The sequence below is a fragment of the Malus domestica genome, chromosome 10 (genome assembly GCF_042453785.1).
Source record: "Malus domestica chromosome 10, GDT2T_hap1".
Lineage (NCBI taxonomy): Eukaryota > Viridiplantae > Streptophyta > Magnoliopsida > Rosales > Rosaceae > Malus > Malus domestica.
In genome coordinates, this window is record NC_091670.1 from 18258463 (window position 1) to 18278131 (window position 19669).

Below are 19669 nucleotides of genomic sequence, written 5' to 3' on the forward strand. Positions count from 1 at the left end.
AAATTGACCCACACCATTAATATGGTTCTTGAAATTGAAAATCAATCAATGTAGTCCTTGAAAATAGATGTCGCATATCAATATGATCCTTCTACCACTATTTTGTAAAAAAAAATTGTTATGTGCTGATGTTGGTTTAATAATTAATTAAAAAAGTTGTCTAAATATCTTTCTGTACAATGAAATTTCTTTTTTCTTAAAGTAAGGCCTACTCCGAAGAGAGATCCATTCCATAAATTCATAAACGCAATAGGCTTAACCAAGGCCTAAGAGGGGGTGTGGAAATATTTTTCAACCAACAATAGATGCACCTCAGTTATAACCCAATTATCTCAAGGCAAACCTCGCCATTCGTTGCATCACCAGACCACCAGGGAAGTGCCAAACAAGCTCTTCAAGATTAAGGTTGTGAGGATGTTGATCGCCTAAATGTTAACGGTGATGTCCCAGAAGTCGTTGTCAATGGGCCAAGCTGCCACCAAAGGTGATCTCGATCCAAGTTCAATTCGGTGAAGGGTGTTGAAGTGTGTAAAGATGCATGTCTTGGTATTTTGTTTTAGAGAATAGAGAGCGAAGGAGGTAGACAAATGTGGACTGGGGTCGGAGGTGATTGCAGGACTGGGTTTTGGGTTGACAATTTTATTATTAACTATTAAATTATTAAGCCTATTTGTAATTTTTTTTTAATTTAATTAGACTAGTGTGACCCATTATGTGTCACATCAGCACATAATAGAATTTTTTACAGAATTGTGACTGAAGGACTACATTGATTTGAGACACTTACTTGCGGGATTACATTGATCAATTTTCAATTTCAATAACCATTTTGATGTCGCGGGTCAATTTCAGGGACAATTTTGATGTCGTAGGTCAATTTCAATGACCATTTGTGAGAAAAAATGACTTATATGACCAATTTATATGCCACATCAGCACTTAACATAATTTTTAATATAATTGTAACAGAAGAACCACATTGATTTGCGACACCTATTTTCAGGGACCACATTGATTGATTTTCAATTTCAGGAACCATCTTGATAGTGAGGGTCAATTTCAGGGACCATTTGTGATAAAAACCCATTTGTTAATTATAAGACATTTGTTAATCCATGCGACATGCATGAATTTGCCATCCATACATTGATTTAGCAATCATGTTTTGGCCTGATTTGGATAGAGTTGTGGACTCGTTTGACAAGTGTTTTTAAATAACTAAAAGCGCTTTTAGAGAAAATGTTTTTGAAACTATTTTTTAGTAAAAATGCAAGTTAATAAAACGCAAGTAGCACATACTTGGTGCTTCTAGAAGGAAGTACTTCGAATGCTTTTGAAATCCAAAAATATTTTCTCTAAAAGCACTTTCAAACATAAAAAAACTACTTACCAAACGAGCCTATAGCCAGAGAGATTAGAATTGTTGAAGAAAAGATCTGAACTCATAAAATGTACCTCATTCACCATTCACCAGATCTGCATTATCGGATTGTGTTTGGGTATATAGTGGCATCTCATTTGTGATTCCTCATATATACTTTTGGACTCTAATTCTGAACAATACTTGGTTACTCAAAGATGAGTAGGAACTCCTACTCAAAAAATTTCAAAATTGTTCATTGTCAATTTATATAACTTCGTGTTTATAATCAGAACCGTTCATATTATAAATCACCTTATAAAGATCGTCTCTGTAAAAAAATAAATTAAAACTAAGGTCGTTTAGTCATTAAAGTGTTTAAAAACAAATGAACGATATTAATAAAAGCATTACGAACCTTTTATGTATTTGTTACAATAGATTGACTAAACAACCATAATTTTAATTTATTTTTTGCAGAGATGATCTTTACAGTGTGATTCATAATATGAATGGTTATGATCATAAGCACAAAGCTCTGTAATTAAAACACTAAGAGTTTTGAGTAGGAGTTCATACTCATCTTTGAGTAGCCAAGTATTGATCTCCCTCAAATATGCCACAAAAATATCTAAACACCAAAAAAACTAATAAAAATAGAAATAATCCAATTAAACTGTGGCCATTAGAATGAGAACTGAAAGATCATGGGTCCAATTGTGACTTAGATGTTTATGGTAAAAGGGCAGCTGCATGCTGTAGACAAAATTGTTGATCCTTATGGACAAAGGCATCTTCATTGCACATGAATATAATAATAATGTAATGAAAAGGGTTTTCTCATCATTCCCTACTTATTCATAGTCATTTTGCGGTTTATATATATTTCCAATAATCATATTCTATTAGTCATATGATCTTATCGTCCAAAGTTGCAGCTTCAAAGTATAGTATGTAAGTAAAATATTCTAACATAATCTACGTGTGCTTAATTAATATAGAACTTAAGAAGTAACTATATAGTAGATATATACAACAACAAAGGTCCACTCTATAGTGGTATCTTCACGGCCGGATTCATTTAGGGACTAGGCTTCTGGGATCTTCCCGGAAAACGAAAAAAATGGCTTGGAAGGTCTCCCAAAAATATTATGGCATTCTGGTACAAGACCCAGTAGTGCCCACCAAGTATTCGATTAGATACCTTCTCCGCACGTGAACCTTGATATACAACGACAACATGGTTTGATAGTATCAACAGGCCAACAAGTGTTTAACGAAATGCCTCATTGACAAAACTCAGTATTATCAACTAAACTCAAAAAAATTGTACACACTGCGAGCATTGTTTTTGTCTATAAAACAAATTATTGAACTTGTATACTATAGGACCCTATGCGGTATGAGGGGGGTGGGCTTAATCTTACAATGGGCTAGTAATAATGTGGTTCAAATTTGCTTTTGTCAAGAATCGAACCAAGGACCTCTCACTCACAAGTGAGTCCAATCAAAGGGTTAGTCCTGTTTTAATCTACTAAATAGTTAGCATTTGAATGTTAGTCACATATTAGTTGTGTTCAAACGCTATAATAAAGTCATAACCTGCTCTAGTTCATTCATGATAATGGCTATTTTTGTTGTTTATCATTAGATTTATGAAGTTTTCACTTGTTTCATCGTTTAGACCTGCACAGGAAGCCACGTTCTAATGCATGTCTTAGTTACTAATCTAGACTAGCATATGATAGTTAAAAAATTGAAAATAACAAGATAAAAAGGCATGCTGGTCTTCTTCACTCGTCTTCGGATCCCAAACCATGGTTCCTTTTTACTCTTATGTCACTAACAGGCAACAGCCTTCCTCCTTTACACTCCAAAGGTACGTGCAGTCCTAATTTAAGCCAAAAAAAGAACTTAATACATTATTCGATTGGAACATAACGCCACCGTGGTGAGTTTAGAGAAAGCTTGATGATAGGGATTTTACCACCTGCAAAAGTAGGGATAAAATTCCTTAAAAATACTTGCAAGAGTACAAGGTTGTAGTAGTATAACAGCTCAAGTAAGGACGTTTTCCACAGGGATTGAAGAAATAATTTATGTTAAACCAAATCTTAATTAATTATTTGAAAACAAAGTTTGGAAAAAAAGTGATTTTATGACCTAAAATATTAAAAAATAATTTAATTAAAAACAATTAAATAAATTAGCAACGTAAATAAAACAAAAGAAAATAGTTTTGAAAATAAATTTGAGCACTAGGGTTCCGCTGTCACCTTAACAATCCTACGTAGTTCTTCCAATTACGTATGACTTACACATGTATATTTGAAGATTAGGTTTTCCTAACGTATGCCCTACTTGGAACCTCTAACATAGAACGTATATCTAACATGCGACCCGTCCGTAGCATCCAAATCGAATGTGAACATGCAAGACTCATTAAGTTTTGTGAAAACCCTTTGAAAAACCATATAACCCTTAAGGCTTGTCGTTCATCCTAAGAAGTTACACATATTAACCACAAGAAGCCAGCGCCAATTTCAGGGACAACCCTCCGTCAAAATTGCATCAAATTACTTTTCTAAGTATCCTAATGGTGGCCAATCATCAAGACAATTAGATAGTTTAAAGCACAGTGATTAATAATTCAAAACTTGCATGCATAATATCATAAGAAAATTGAAAAGAAACTACATATTCTTGCTAAGGCTCGTGGCCTCATCCTAGCAAACGAAACTAGTTACGAACAATCATAAAACAAAATAATATTAAAAACATGGATATAAAACACCTTGAAAATAAACTTGCATTGTCAAAAGGTATCTAAAGCCAAAATGCATGCGTTCTCTCTCCCCCCCCCCCCCCCCCACCACCTAATGGCTAAAAAGTCTTATTTGTACTTTTAGAAAATAAAACCCTACCTTGAAAAGGTCTTAGAATAAAACTAGGAAATATAATAAAATAATAAAACAGAAAATAAAAGGTTTCCTATTTAAACTAAAAGTCGAACTTCTCAGTAAATTAGTCTTTTGGCTAACAAATCAACTCTGATTTGGTCCCAAAAGGTCTGTTTTGAAAGCTGGAGACGTCCCCTACAAATCCTCAGATGGAATCTTCCTCAAAATATGCCTTCTTGACCTTCAAAATACCCAAAACGTCCAAAAACGTCAATCTGGGAAACTGCGTGCTGGGCCTTAATTTCATCGCCACGGTCAAACGGCTAAGTAGAAAAATCTGAAAATTTAACACAATCATACTGAAAGGCACATGAATGTCCTCCAATTGGAATTACTCCAAAATTCATCCGTTTGATCACTTTTTGCTCCAGATAAAGTCGAATGTCCTGCATTGTAAATACATAACAAAATATCAAAATTCTACCAAAATAACTAATAAATTAATACTAAGAATAGGGTAAAATATATAGTATAATATCGCCTCATCAAATGCCCCCAAACTTAGCTTTTTGCTTGTCCTCAAGCAAAAAAAAAAACTCAAAAACAAAGATAAAAAACTAGCGAATTTAAAAACTTTATTAAAATTCAACTAAGACAAATTTCACCTTCAGGTTGCAATTCATAGAAAACGTTAAAAATTAGAACATCTTTCCAAAAGTTCCAACGAATCCCACCATAGAGTCTAAGCTGTAACACCCCGCCCCGAAATATTTATTAACGGGAATAATTATCGGTGATAGGCCCAACTAAACTCTTGTTTAGTTAACTATCATTACTTACGATTCTCTACTTCAATTTTCTTTCTTTCTCACACATTGATTTATGACCAACATTTAACCACCAAAACATAAGGTTAAATCTCAACATTTTCACCAAATTCCTTACTTAGCACAATTCCTCAAACAAGGATTTTGTCTCGATTATTTAAGGTTGCATCTAATACTGTTAGACTACCTACGTACCCTTGATCGGGATCAAGCCCTTCATAGTTCAGATTTCCTTCCTTTCTTTATCAATTTCCAAACATATTCTAGTAACTACCATATTCACCATTAGCTTTCACAATCAAATCACATCAAATGGTTACCAATTATGGATTTAGGATATTGAAATTTGCATGAAAAAGACAATCGCAGCCCACTGGTCACACGCCGCCGCACGCGCCGGTCGGTCGCCCCAAATTGCTGGAAAATATCAACTATTTCCAAAAATTACCAAATTTTACTAGCAAGTAGATCTCAGTGAGGGGGAACAACTTTCATACCTGTGGCTAAGTCCAATTTGGCCAGGAAACACCTCAAATTGGCCACGAGCCGCCGAAAACCCTTGATTTTGGGTGTTCTTGATTCGCCTCTAAAACCACTCTGACGCCCTAACCAATGCACGGGCTTTGTTCCTGAGGTTGAAAGGAGACTATGGGTGTTAGCTTCAGATCCTAGTGAATCGAAGCCAAACCCATGCGCCCCTTCGTAAGGTTTCCTCTCAAAATCCACCAAATTTTATTAAATTTTTGAATGAAAATAGGAGAAGGATCAAATGGCCTCGAGGTAACGGTCATTTTGACACCAACATCGTCGTCAACGGTGGCCGGAGTTGGGAGATGGAACCGGGTCGGGTCACGGGTACTCAAAGGGGATCCTATTCCCTTCCTTTTCTTTTCTCCTTTCCCCTCCTTTCTCTTCTTTCTTATTCACCCTCCCCCTCTCCTTTCCCTTCTTTCTCTCCTTTCTCTCCTCCCCTTTTCATCTCAGCCGTCCATGCGGCCCCACAGGATTGCTCTAGAAATTGGAGCCTTCTAGATTAAAGATTAAATTTACAAAAATATCCCTAACTTCAAATGTTAATAACTCTTTCGTTATAATTCTGTTTCACGAACAGTTTGCATCCACGCGTTCGTAAGATCGAGCTCTATTCAAAAATATCAATTGTGACCTCGAATGGTCTACGAATTTTAAATAATTAATTTCCAAACTTCAAACTTCGTAACCAGTTTAATTTAAAACTAAACTCAAACAAATTAATATAATTTCTCGAAAAATAACATAAAAACTCAATAATATCAATTAATAGATTATAATAATTTCCGGAAGAAAAAAAAAACTTTACAATTTTCCCAATTTTATTTTCGTAACCGTAAATCGATTTATTTTCGATTTTCTTCACATATTCATAATTATGAATATATAATTCATATGTTTAAATTTTCAGGGTATTACATTCACCCCCCCCCCCCCCCCAGTTAGAATAAATCTTGTCCCCGAGATTTCAACCATCGAATAACAAAAAGGAAATAGAATTATTTCCACCATTCCTTTAATGGTGAATGATATCATAATCTCATTCTACAATTTTATTTAGGCCCCAAAATAAGCATCCAACGAATAATAATTGTGATTCTCACCCACACTCTCAGATTCCTAACCACAATTATTGGCAAAATAAATATCCCATACACAATGGCAAAAATAATATCAACCTTCAACCATAATTCTCGTTGGCTAAATAAATACCAAAACATCAAACCACATCAACCATTGGCTAGATATATACTAGCATAATAACCATGATTATCATAAATTCCAGCCATAACCATCATCGGTCAATTAAATATCAGAATTTCAAGCCATAATCATTAGTGGCTAAGTAAATATCAAAATTTCAACCAACCATTAAAATTTCCAATCACACTCACTGGGTAATGGGGAGGAGTTTAAAACCAAATATGCAATACCATTAACATTGAACGAAATCAATCTCATTCTATGATTTCATTTCATATCCACCATTAAACTAAATTACCCATAGTAAATTTAAAACCTTATCTTTTTCTTTCTTTCTATTAGTTCTCTTTGAAATTGCTTCAAAATGTAGAATAAATTTGTGAGCCACACTTCCAGAGCACTATTCACATTTCATCAATAAAGGAAGAGGGATTTATATATTCTACAACTTTATTGGCCAACAAAACTAATCCTTATTAATCGCATAGTCATGAAAATACGTGTTCTTCCTCAGGTCTGTTCGCAATATCAAATCTAACAATAATAACTCATGACTATGGTAACCAAACCAATCCAGTTTGTATTTACAATCTTTCCCCAACAATTATTTCCATCAACTGTAAATACACAACTGGGAAGTCGTTTATATTAAATGAACTTAATGTTTCATTCCATAATTTTACTCATATCCACCAATAATAAATGAAGAAAACTTCATGGTCTTTCCACCATTTCAAATCATAATAACCAAATCATAACCTCAGTTTATGATTTCATTCTCATTCGATGAATCTTCATACGAAATCCTAGTCACACTAATTGGAAATTTAAATCATAATTATTGGTAATACCACTTACCATTTATTTTGGCAACACCAATATCAAAGATTCTGGTCATAAACAATATTGGCAAAATCAAATATCAAATTTCAAACCATGACTATCGTGGCTAACAAAATATTAGAATTTCACACCATAATTCATTAATGGCAAACCAAACCAATCAAATTCGTAATTTATAAACTTTCCCCGCCAATTCTCCTCATCAAACGCAAAAACTCAACTGGAAAACATTTATATTAAATGAACTCAGGATCTCATTCCATATTTTCATTCATGTCCACCAATAATAAATGAAGAAATCTTTATGATCATTGTTAAAACAATGTTTCCACCACCATTTTTTTTTCAATCAGCTACTAGTAGACTAGAAAAGATTGTAATATATCTGGCCAATACACATCACATAGTCTTATTACTTCAATAATTCATTCTCACAACCCACACATGGAACTTTTCTCCCGAAAACACTGTGTCTTTATGCCCATTCAATCACTTTTCCACATTTCATGGGTCATTTCGCCCAAATCCACATCCACGGGCTTCTTTTCTTTTCTTTTTTTTGCCCAAATCAATATCTACGGGCCTTTTCGCCCAAATCAACATCCTCAGGCCTTTTTGCCCACATCACACATCCTCGGGTCTTTGTGCCCATATTACTCATCCTCCCATTCCACAAGCTATCACGCCCAAATCGACATCCACTGGCCTTTTTTGCCCAATTCAACATACACGGCATTTTCTGCCCAATTCAATATTTCTCACTGGCACAGGTATAATACAACACTTCCATCTACATGTCACAATTCCACTATCATCTTAAGATTTATCCGAGACTTTAGTCAAATGCTCATATCCAAATAAATTCCTTCACATTCAAATAAACCTGGTTCACTTCATTTCATGATGATTCACAATATATATATATATATATATATTCCACATAACTTACTCATTATTCGAAGAACTTAGAGAATAATGCAATATCAATGCAAATAATAATTCCTACTATCGAAATTTTCATAATCACCATGGAAATTGCACCACTAACACGATGCAAATCATATATGTATCTCACATATATATGTCACATGAATGCCACTTTATTCACAATTTTTTTTTTTTCAAAATCATGCAACCACATTTCATATCATAATTCACACTAACAAGAATTCGAGAATATTGCATATTGTAGAGCATGATCATTTGCTCTGATACCATTTGTAATACCCCGCCCCCGAAATATGAACATGGAAGACTCATTAAGTTTTGTGAAAACCTTTTGAAAAACCATATAACCCTTAAGACGTGTCATCCATCCTAAGAAGTTACACATATTAACCATAAGAAGCCAGCACCAATTTCAGGGATAACCCTCAGCCAAAATTGCATTAAATTACTTTTCTAAATATCCTAATGGTGGCCAATCATCAAGACAATTAGATAGTTTAAAGTACAATGATTAATAATTCAAAAATTGCATGCATAATATCATAAGCAAATTGAAAATAAACTACATATTCTTGCTAAGGCTCGTGGCCTCGCCCTAGCAAACGAAACTAGTTATGAACAATCATAAAACAAAATATTATTAAAAACATGGATAGAAAACACCTTGAAAATAACCTTGAATCGTCAAAAGCTCTCTAAAACCAAAATGCGTGCGTTCTCCCCCCACCTAATGGCTAAAAAGTCTTATTTATACTTCTAGAAAATAAAACCCTACGTTGAAAAGGTCTTAGAATAAAACTAGAAACATAATAAAATAATAAAACAGAAAATAAAAGGTTTCCTATTTAAACTAAAATTCGGACTTCTCAGAAAATTAGTCTTTTGACTGACCAAATCAACTCCGAAGGAATCTTCCTCAAAATATGCCTCAGAAGGAATCCTCGGAAGGTGGAGACGTCCCCTACAAATCCTCAGAAGGAATCTTCCTCAAAATATGCCGTCTTAACCTTCAAAATACCCAAAACGTCCAAAAACGTTAATATGGGGAAACTGCGCGCTGGGCCTTAATTTCATCGCCATGGTCAAACGGCTAAATAGAAAAATTTGAAACTTTGACACAATCATATTGAAAGGCACATGAACAACCTCCAATTGGAATTACTCCAAAATTCATATGTTTGATCACTTTTTGCTCCAAAGGAAGTCGAATGTCCTACATTGTAAATACATAACAAAATATCAAAATTCTACCAAAATAATGAATAAATTAATACTAAGAATAAGGTAAAATACATAGTATAATATCGCATCATCACTTGAGGCAAAAGCTTTTGGATTGCATGGTCTTTGTTTGTGACAGTGAGCTCAACTTGTATGCCTTCTTTTTCTTTGAAGAAGATGGAGAGCAGCCAACATGCACTTGAAATGGAGTAGTGGAAATTAAAGATGCAAAAAGATATTGATGTGGGGTGGGGTGGGGGGGGGCATCTATTTGTTGAGTTGGATCTATCTAATCTGGGGTGACAATTGACTAAAGAATGCCATATAATTAGAGTTTAAAAGTCGATCGCCAAAGAATTAGATTTGGAGCAATCTGCTTTCTTTCTTTTTCTTGTTTCAGAAAATTAGCTAATTGTGGGCAGTGCGTATGAGGGCTTAGGCCGTTTTCTTTGACACTTTTTTTTTCTTTCGCATTGATATACTGCATGTCATTATCCACTAGTAGGAATTGGTTAGGTCAGAAAGGTACCAAAACTAGCTGCACTATAAAATAATTTAATCAACTTGTAAACCAGATCAATAACAAAATATCGACGGCTTATGAGTTTATGCGACATTAGACGTGGGACGAAGAAAGAACATGAGAGGGCAATCACAATGCATTTAGTATTGTATTCAAGGGGAAATTTTTACGCATGCATATTTTATTTATCTATGCTTATGAATTGAATAAAACAAAAGAAGAATCAATGATAAGAATAAACATAGTGTGCGGAAAGAATAAAAGTGTGCATAAATCATTTTCTTATGATAGTGTAAGTTGCATGGAGAGCTACCCCTTAATAGCTCTTCTAGTCGTCGTTTCTCCAATATAAACAATCAATTGCATTTGATTAATTTATAACAACACCGATTCTGTCCCCACTTGGCCACCTGCTTAATTCGTCAGGTATGGGGTTTTAATACAAAAGGCCTCAGTATTAGTTAGAGTGGGGTAATTCTATTTAAAGGGTTTGGTCTCAAGCCTTTTGGCCGATGTGGGACAAAGGAATTCTAACACTCCTCCACACGCGAGATCCCATTTTATGGCAAGTTCCACATATCGGCAACCACGTGGAGCCAAGTTGGGGCTCACCCGTTCGCGCGGGGCCAATGGGGACCCACCCATTCACGTGGCATCTCTTGGCCTACGTGGAGCCAAGTCAAGGCTCACTGATGCGAAAATTACTTGACACACAAATTAAACCCTCTTTTTGACAATTGTAGTATGGATGTAAGTAGGGTATCGTTCTAGGCCGGGGATTAGGAGGGATTGCTAATCTATTCTAAATTAATTTAAAAATATTAAATAAGACTCAAGGACACAAAATTAGGCTAAAAACTCTAATAACTCGAAACACACTTAAAATGACTCAAAATAATGAAAACAATTAAATTAAACACTAGGAACTGAAATGGACGGAAATTAAATTAAAAGACTAACAATAAAGAAAACTAACTAAATAATATAATTTAATAATGGATGGGTGTTTGGTTTTGATGAAAAGTAAATTAAACTTAATTAAATTACAGAATTGATAAAAACATAAAATTAAGGTAAAATGATAAATGACGGACTAGCTAGAGGGTTCTTCTCCACACATGACACATATGCAACCTAAATTGATTTTCAGTTGTTCTTTCAATAAATTTTGAATCTCAATACTCCAGATTAACCGTGAACAGCACTTTTTTAATCTTCAAGTTTTCCTTAAGTTATTGAATTGGACGGGAAAACGCATACAACAATTCAAAACATTCTTCAAAAGTCCCCTACGTGAAAAGCACAATAGAGATACAATCAAAGATCATTAAACTTTGTGAAAACTATAAGCATTGACGAGGCATTCGTAACTATGAAAAGCATGATACTCTTGCCAAGAATTTACTTAACGTGATTGTGACTAGCAACCTTTACTACTTGTGAAAATAAGTTCATAACGATTAGGTGAAATTCACTTATATTCTAGCATCAAATTCATGCATGTAAATTAAGCGTGCACTCTCAACCAACATACACAAATCAATTTTTATACGAACGGATAAGTAAATTGAAATCACAACTTATGAAATCACAACCGAAGGTAATCAATTCATATTACAAATATATTCATGGTTTCGAATTAACCTCTAACCAACATAAATTTAATTACACATTATTAAAACAAAAATAAAATAGAAGTTTGGAAAGATTAAACCGAAAGAGGATGATCTGCTGCGTTCGTGCCCACGCTGCCCTTGCTGCAATTTCTTTCCTGTCTGTGACCTTCTGTTTTTCTCATTGTCGCGCTGCCAAGGGCAGCTGCTTTTATTTTCTTCTCTGGCGCACACGCTGCAAGGGCAGCTTCTCTCTCTCTCGCACCAGCTGCCAAATGGCAGCTCTCCTCCCTGTACGTGTTACTTCTCTCCCCTGCGTCTCTGCGAGCTGCCCAAAGGGCAGCTCCCTCCTCTCCTTGGTTTCTGCTGCCGCAAGGCTCTTTCCTGTCCCTCCTCCCCGTGTTGACCTCTCTCCTTTCGCCCTCCTCTGGCGCTGCCCCGTGTCCTGCGTTTCTTGTCAAGCTGCCCAAAGGGCAGCTTCTTTCTCCCGCTCCCCAGACCCCCTCATCACGCCAGCCTCTTCTTATTTTTATATCTTTCTTCTTCTCTATCAGTCACGCCAGCTGCCAAAGGCAGCTGTTTTTTTTTTTATTCTTTCTGCCTTTCTCACCTACTTGGCCTCTTCATTTTGTCTGCCCGTTTCTTTTCTTATTTTATTCTTTTTCGTTTTTGACTCCCCCCAGTCACGTCCGCTCCTTGCTGCTTTCCTCCAGCTGCAAAGCAGCATCTTTTCCCCTAGTCCCCACGTCTCTCGATGTAAACCAGCTGGTCCACCTGCCAGTACCCACGGCAGCTTGCACTTGCCCGTCTTCTTATTTCCATTGGATTCTTCTTTTCTGCCTTCCTTTTAATATATAGACATAGAGAGGGACAAACCTTGTTTATAAAATGTAAATTAGTATTATCATGTGACAATAAAGGGTAAATTTGCATAACAGATCCTATAAACACAAAAATAACGTAAATAGCTCAAAAATATAAGGAACTAACCAAGAAAAGACGAGTGAATTCGAAGTAAAAATATATATAAATATGATCCGATCAAATACCCCCACACTTAACTTTTGCTAGTCCTCGAGCAAAAAAAAGAAAACATGAAAAAGTACTAACATGAAAAACATTAGTTTCACCCTATGCGACCCTCATAGAATTTTATTTAAGAAAACAAATCATCAAGAACCATAGCTAGCATCAAGGAACTAATCCAAGTTCAAATTCCTAATTCAAATATTAGCAGTAATCTTTAAATCATCCTTGAAGTGTAGTGTGTGAGATAGCCATGCTAATGCAATTTCAAGTTTTTATTTTTAAAATCATCATATGCAAACTAGTGACCTTCTCACGGAATATGCACTCAATCACACATGTGTTTAGTTTTAATGTGTTTCGCTCAAAGAAACAAATGTGAAATTTCTACCATAAGCTTGCATAAAAATCACTTCTCCACAGTCATAATTGCAAAACTTAAATCAAGAGGACTTTTATTGGATGTAATGAGGCTTAGGGATAGGGTTATTGAAATGAAAGAATAGGAAAACACAAGTTCCAAGCTATATTGCAAGCAATTCTTTTGTTTAGATTTAGAAGAACTCAATTTTTCCAGCGATTCTTCTAGCACCTCCAACCATACCCTTAAACTGAAACTTTTTAAAAAAAAACTTTTTTTTTTCTTTTTTTTTTTTCTTCCTTTTTTTTTTTTTTTTTTTCTTCGTATACAATCTTTCTTTTTCTTTTTCTTTTCTCTCTTTTTTTTTTTTTTTTTTTTTTTTTTTTTTTTTTTAATACAAACATGAAATACCCCCACACTTAATCTTTTGCTAAACATCTTCACAGTACTTCACAAACGTTTCTCATAAAACAATCTCACATTGCTCACTAGCTTGCTTGGAAAAGGGTAAGGAAAAATGTTTCAGGTATAAGGGTAGACATATCTGGTGATAAGAAATAAAAGGCTCAACATACATGGCTCAAATTGGCAATCTAATGATATCATTTTTCTTTGGGAAACATGGTTATTTGGGCCATAGTGGTAAACCTAATGCCTCTATCATTTCCAAGTTCATGCAATCAATGACAAACATTTCGAAAGATCGTTACGCAAGTTCTAGAGATGTATCTCACATAAGTTCATCACACATGAAAGAATAGGAGTGTATGAAAAATGCACACACTTTCAATAGGCTCAAAAACTCACATAGGAATTATATATGGTCACTAAATTCACATATGAAGCTTTAATTCATACTTTAGTTTCACATCAACAAGGCTATGTGCATTTGGTTTTTTCAAAGATGGTCAAACATGTACAAAACTAACAAGAGAATTAGGAATTTCACAAAACACATGTTAACTAAGTTCTTGATGATCATGGTTCAAATTTGATCCAATTATATCATTGGGTAGGGAAACTAACAAAAATCTAATTCAAAACAATAAGGGAAACAAGACAATATTTTTGGATTTTTTAAATTTTCCGATTTTTTTTTTTTTTTTTTTAAGAAAACAAAAACTAACAACACAGAAACAAATGAAATTCTAGAGATTTCTACCCCCACACTTAAACTGGACATTGTCCCCAATGTCAGAAAACACTATAATGCAAATAAAAATAAAATAAATAAATAATAAGAAACAAAATAAAACAATTGGACTGAAAACTTCCCTAATTTGCAGTAAAATCAAGCGATGACCCCCAAGCTAAAATTCTGCAATCAACTTCAAGGGTGGAAATAACTAAAAGTTCCTGCAAAGAAAAGAAATAATTCAGTTAAGTACGCAAGAAAATTAATTAAAAAAAAATTGCAAACGAAAAATTGAAAATTACGATAAAAGATAATGAATAAAACTAATAAGTAATCATTGGTCGTGCTTGTTGACTTTCCACAGCTTTCCTCTTGAACAGGGTGACACTTAGCTTTTTACTTGCAAGTGATGATTTGATGATATTGTACGGCGGAGCTTTGCTCTTTGGGAATGTTGCAGTTCCTTATTTGTTCTCCAAGCAGATGTGGCAGCTTCTCTTGTTCTTCATCTCAGACTCCTTCCGCTGGGATGATTGCGCAAGCTGCATTCTTCTCTGCTTGTTTCTTCTGCACAACGGGCAGGCACGAGGGAGAGGTGTTGGTCTGTTTCTTTCTTCAATCTTTCCAAGTGCCCACCTCTTGCTCTCTTTCTCCTTGTCCTTAGTTGAGGATGAATCAGCACGTTGTCTCCACATGCTTCGAGGTATCATCTTCACTTCCCTTATAAGTGAGAAACAAAGCGAAAGCACAAGATGATGAGTACTCGAGAGCAGGTGCTGGCTGGAGAAAGGACAGGGAGAAAGCATGATATGAGATACTCTTGCTTTCAACCTTCATGATATGAAATACTTTTGCTTTGAATGGGTTGTTCGCAGGAGTATCCCAAGGAATGAGGAATACAGAGTGACTCGAGAGGGTTCTTTGGGAATGCATTTTCGGAGATGAAGAAGTGTTGAGAGGGTGTGCTGAGAGAGTGTGCTTTTGCTGTGGAAGGCGAAGGTAGAAACTTATAGGACTTGTCTTCACAACCGGAACTGTTCTCTCACTCATTGTCGGCAGCCGGTAGATGGATGAATAGTACAAATTACGCGCTTTCTGACAAAGCTGCCCGTAATTTCCGCAAAGCAGATTCCTCATTGATATCTGGAATCGGCGCTTCGAGCTCTGAGCATCGTCGATTGTAGAGGTAGCATGTGACACGTGCGGATAAATCTGGAAAAGAAGATTTGCCCGTGGGTTGAAGCCCAGCTTTTGAGAAAGCTAGCGTGTCTTTGACTGTTGAATTTCCCTCTTCGATTTCTGAATTGGTGCTTCGACAAACTGCCCGAGAATTTCGCAAAGCAATTTGCGTGTGACAAGTGACAACACGTCTGGACAAATTGATCTTTTGAAATCCGGGGTTCGGCTCGTGGTTTCTGAGCAAGCCCAGCCTTTAAGAAATGAAACGCCTCTTTTGAGAAAAGAATCCGGCTTTTGAGAAATGAGCCCCGACTCTTCGATTTGCGAGAGGACGCTTCTCTGAGGAGCGCCTCTTTGATTTCTTCTTTTTATAGAGGCGTTAATTTTGTTCCACAACACACTTGAGCACCCTCCTGTAAACACTCCCTTCTTGCACTTGTTTAATCTTGATCATTCCGACTCTCTTCTTTCTTCACCACCTCTGAAAAATGTCTGGCCCTTCCGATCGTCGTTTTGACTTGAACATTGGTGAAGAGGCAGCTCCGCCTTCACCAGACAATATATGGCGCCCATCCTTCATATCCCCTACCGGTCCTCTTACCGTGGGGGATTCGGTGATGAAAAATGACATGACTGCTGCGGTGGTGGCCCGGAACCTTGTCACTCCCAGAGATAACAGACTGCTCGCTAGACGGTCTGATGAATTGGCGGTTAAGGAGTCTCTGGCACTTAGCGTGCAGTGCGCCGGTTCTGTATCCAACATGGCCCAACGCCTATTTGCTCGAACCCGTCACGTTGAATCGTTGGTGGCTGAAATACAGAGTCTCAAAGAGGAGATTAGAGGACTCAAGCATGAAAATAAACAATTGCACAAGCTTGCACACAACTATGCCACAACCATGAAGAGAAAGATTGACCAGATGCAGGACACCGATGGTCAAATTTTACTTGATCATCGGAGGTTTGTGGGTTTGTTCCAACCGCATCTGCCTTCGTCTTCTGGAGCGGCACCGCGTAGTGAAGCTCCAACTGATCAACCTCTGCCGCCTCCTCCTTCTGTGGCCCCGCCGACTGCTGAAGCCCCGCCTACTACTGAAGCACCACCCGACCAATGAATACTATTAGTTTACATTATTGTAAAATATTTGTACTTTTTTTTTTTTTTTTTTTTTTTAAATTTTTTTTTTTTTTTTTTTTTTTTTTAAATTTTTTTTTTTTTTTTTTTTTTTATGTATTTTTTTTTTATCATTAATTTTAAATTTTATCTTTTTTTTTTTTTTTTGTGTATTTTTTTTTTATCATTAATTTTAAATTTTATCTTTTTTTTTTTTTTTTTTTTTTTTTTTGTTAAATGTAAATTAATGTAAAGAGACTTTGGTTAATCTTCCCCCACACTTAAACTAAATAACACAAACTCACAGAAATCAACCAAATAACACAACTAACTAAACAAAACAAAATGAAAGCAGTAAAGATAAGGGTGGAAGAATGCAAAGCTGATTGGGTTAGTGATTCCAAAGTCTCCCTTCGTTGAATGCTTGGGTTGCCTCCCAAGAAGCGCTTGATTTAACGTCTTTAGCCGGACGCATCTTTCCTTTAAATTTCCCTCGGCTCCATTTGAACCTAAAATCAAAGAAAGAAAAATAAATCAAATATCAAAAGTAAAATACACAAACACCAATATAAACATAAACAAAAACAAAAATAAAAGGATTAGCAAAGTTGCTAATCCCCGGCAACGGCGCCAAAATTTGATGCGAAAATTACTTGACACACAAATTAAACCCTCTTTTTGACAATTGTAGTATGGATGTAAGTAGGGTATCGTTCTAGGCCGGGGATTAGGAGGGATTGCTAATCTATTCTAAATTAATTTAAAAATATTAAATAAGACTCAAGGACACAAAATTAGGCTAAAAACTCTAATAACTCGAAACACACTTAAAATGACTCAAAATAATGAAAACAATTAAATTAAACACTAGGAACTGAAATGGACGGAAATTAAATTAAAAGACTAACAATAAAGAAAACTAACTAAATAATATAATTTAATAATGGATGGGTGTTTGGTTTTGATGAAAAGTAAATTAAACTTAATTAAATTACAGAATTGATAAAAACATAAAATTAAGGTAAAATGATAAATGACGGACTAGCTAGAGGGTTCTTCTCCACACATGACACATATGCAACCTAAATTGATTTTCAGTTGTTCTTTCAATAAATTTTGAATCTCAATACTCCAGATTAACCGTGAACAGCACTTTTTTAATCTTCAAGTTTTCCTTAAGTTATTGAATTGGACGGGAAAACGCATACAACAATTCAAAACATTCTTCAAAAGTCCCCTACGTGAAAAGCACAATAGAGATACAATCAAAGATCATTAAACTTTGTGAAAACTATAAGCATTGACGAGGCATTCGTAACTATGAAAAGCATGATACTCTTGCCAAGAATTTACTTAACGTGATTGTGACTAGCAACCTTTACTACTTGTGAAAATAAGTTCATAACGATTAGGTGAAATTCACTTATATTCTAGCATCAAATTCATGCATGTAAATTAAGCGTGCACTCTCAACCAACATACACAAATCAATTTTTATACGAACGGATAAGTAAATTGAAATCACAACTTATGAAATCACAACCGAAGGTAATCAATTCATATTACAAATATATTCATGGTTTCGAATTAACCTCTAACCAACATAAATTTAATTACACATTATTAAAACAAAAATAAAATAGAAGTTTGGAAAGATTAAACCGAAAGAGGATGATCTGCTGCGTTCGTGCCCACGCTGCCCTTGCTGCAATTTCTTTCCTGTCTGTGACCTTCTGTTTTTCTCATTGTCGCGCTGCCAAGGGCAGCTGCTTTTATTTTCTTCTCTGGCGCACACGCTGCAAGGGCAGCTTCTCTCTCTCTCGCACCAGCTGCCAAATGGCAGCTCTCCTCCCTGTACGTGTTACTTCTCTCCCCTGCGTCTCTGCGAGCTGCCCAAAGGGCAGCTCCCTCCTCTCCTTGGTTTCTGCTGCCGCAAGGCTCTTTCCTGTCCCTCCTCCCCGTGTTGACCTCTCTCCTTTCGCCCTCCTCTGGCGCTGCCCCGTGTCCTGCGTTTCTTGTCAAGCTGCCCAAAGGGCAGCTTCTTTCTCCCGCTCCCCAGACCCCCTCATCACGCCAGCCTCTTCTTATTTTTATATCTTTCTTCTTCTCTATCAGTCACGCCAGCTGCCAAAGGCAGCTGTTTTTTTTTTTATTCTTTCTGCCTTTCTCACCTACTTGGCCTCTTCATTTTGTCTGCCCGTTTCTTTTCTTATTTTATTCTTTTTCGTTTTTGACTCCCCCCAGTCACGTCCGCTCCTTGCTGCTTTCCTCCAGCTGCAAAGCAGCATCTTTTCCCCTAGTCCCCACGTCTCTCGATGTAAACCAGCTGGTCCACCTGCCAGTACCCACGGCAGCTTGCACTTGCCCGTCTTCTTATTTCCATTGGATTCTTCTTTTCTGCCTTCCTTTTAATATATAGACATAGAGAGGGACAAACCTTGTTTATAAAATGTAAATTAGTATTATCATGTGACAATAAAGGGTAAATTTGCATAACAGATCCTATAAACACAAAAATAACGTAAATAGCTCAAAAATATAAGGAACTAACCAAGAAAAGACGAGTGAATTCGAAGTAAAAATATATATAAATATGATCCGATCAAATACCCCCACACTTAACTTTTGCTAGTCCTCGAGCAAAAAAAAGAAAACATGAAAAAGTACTAACATGAAAAACATTAGTTTCACCCTATGCGACCCTCATAGAATTTTATTTAAGAAAACAAATCATCAAGAACCATAGCTAGCATCAAGGAACTAATCCAAGTTCAAATTCCTAATTCAAATATTAGCAGTAATCTTTAAATCATCCTTGAAGTGTAGTGTGTGAGATAGCCATGCTAATGCAATTTCAAGTTTTTATTTTTAAAATCATCATATGC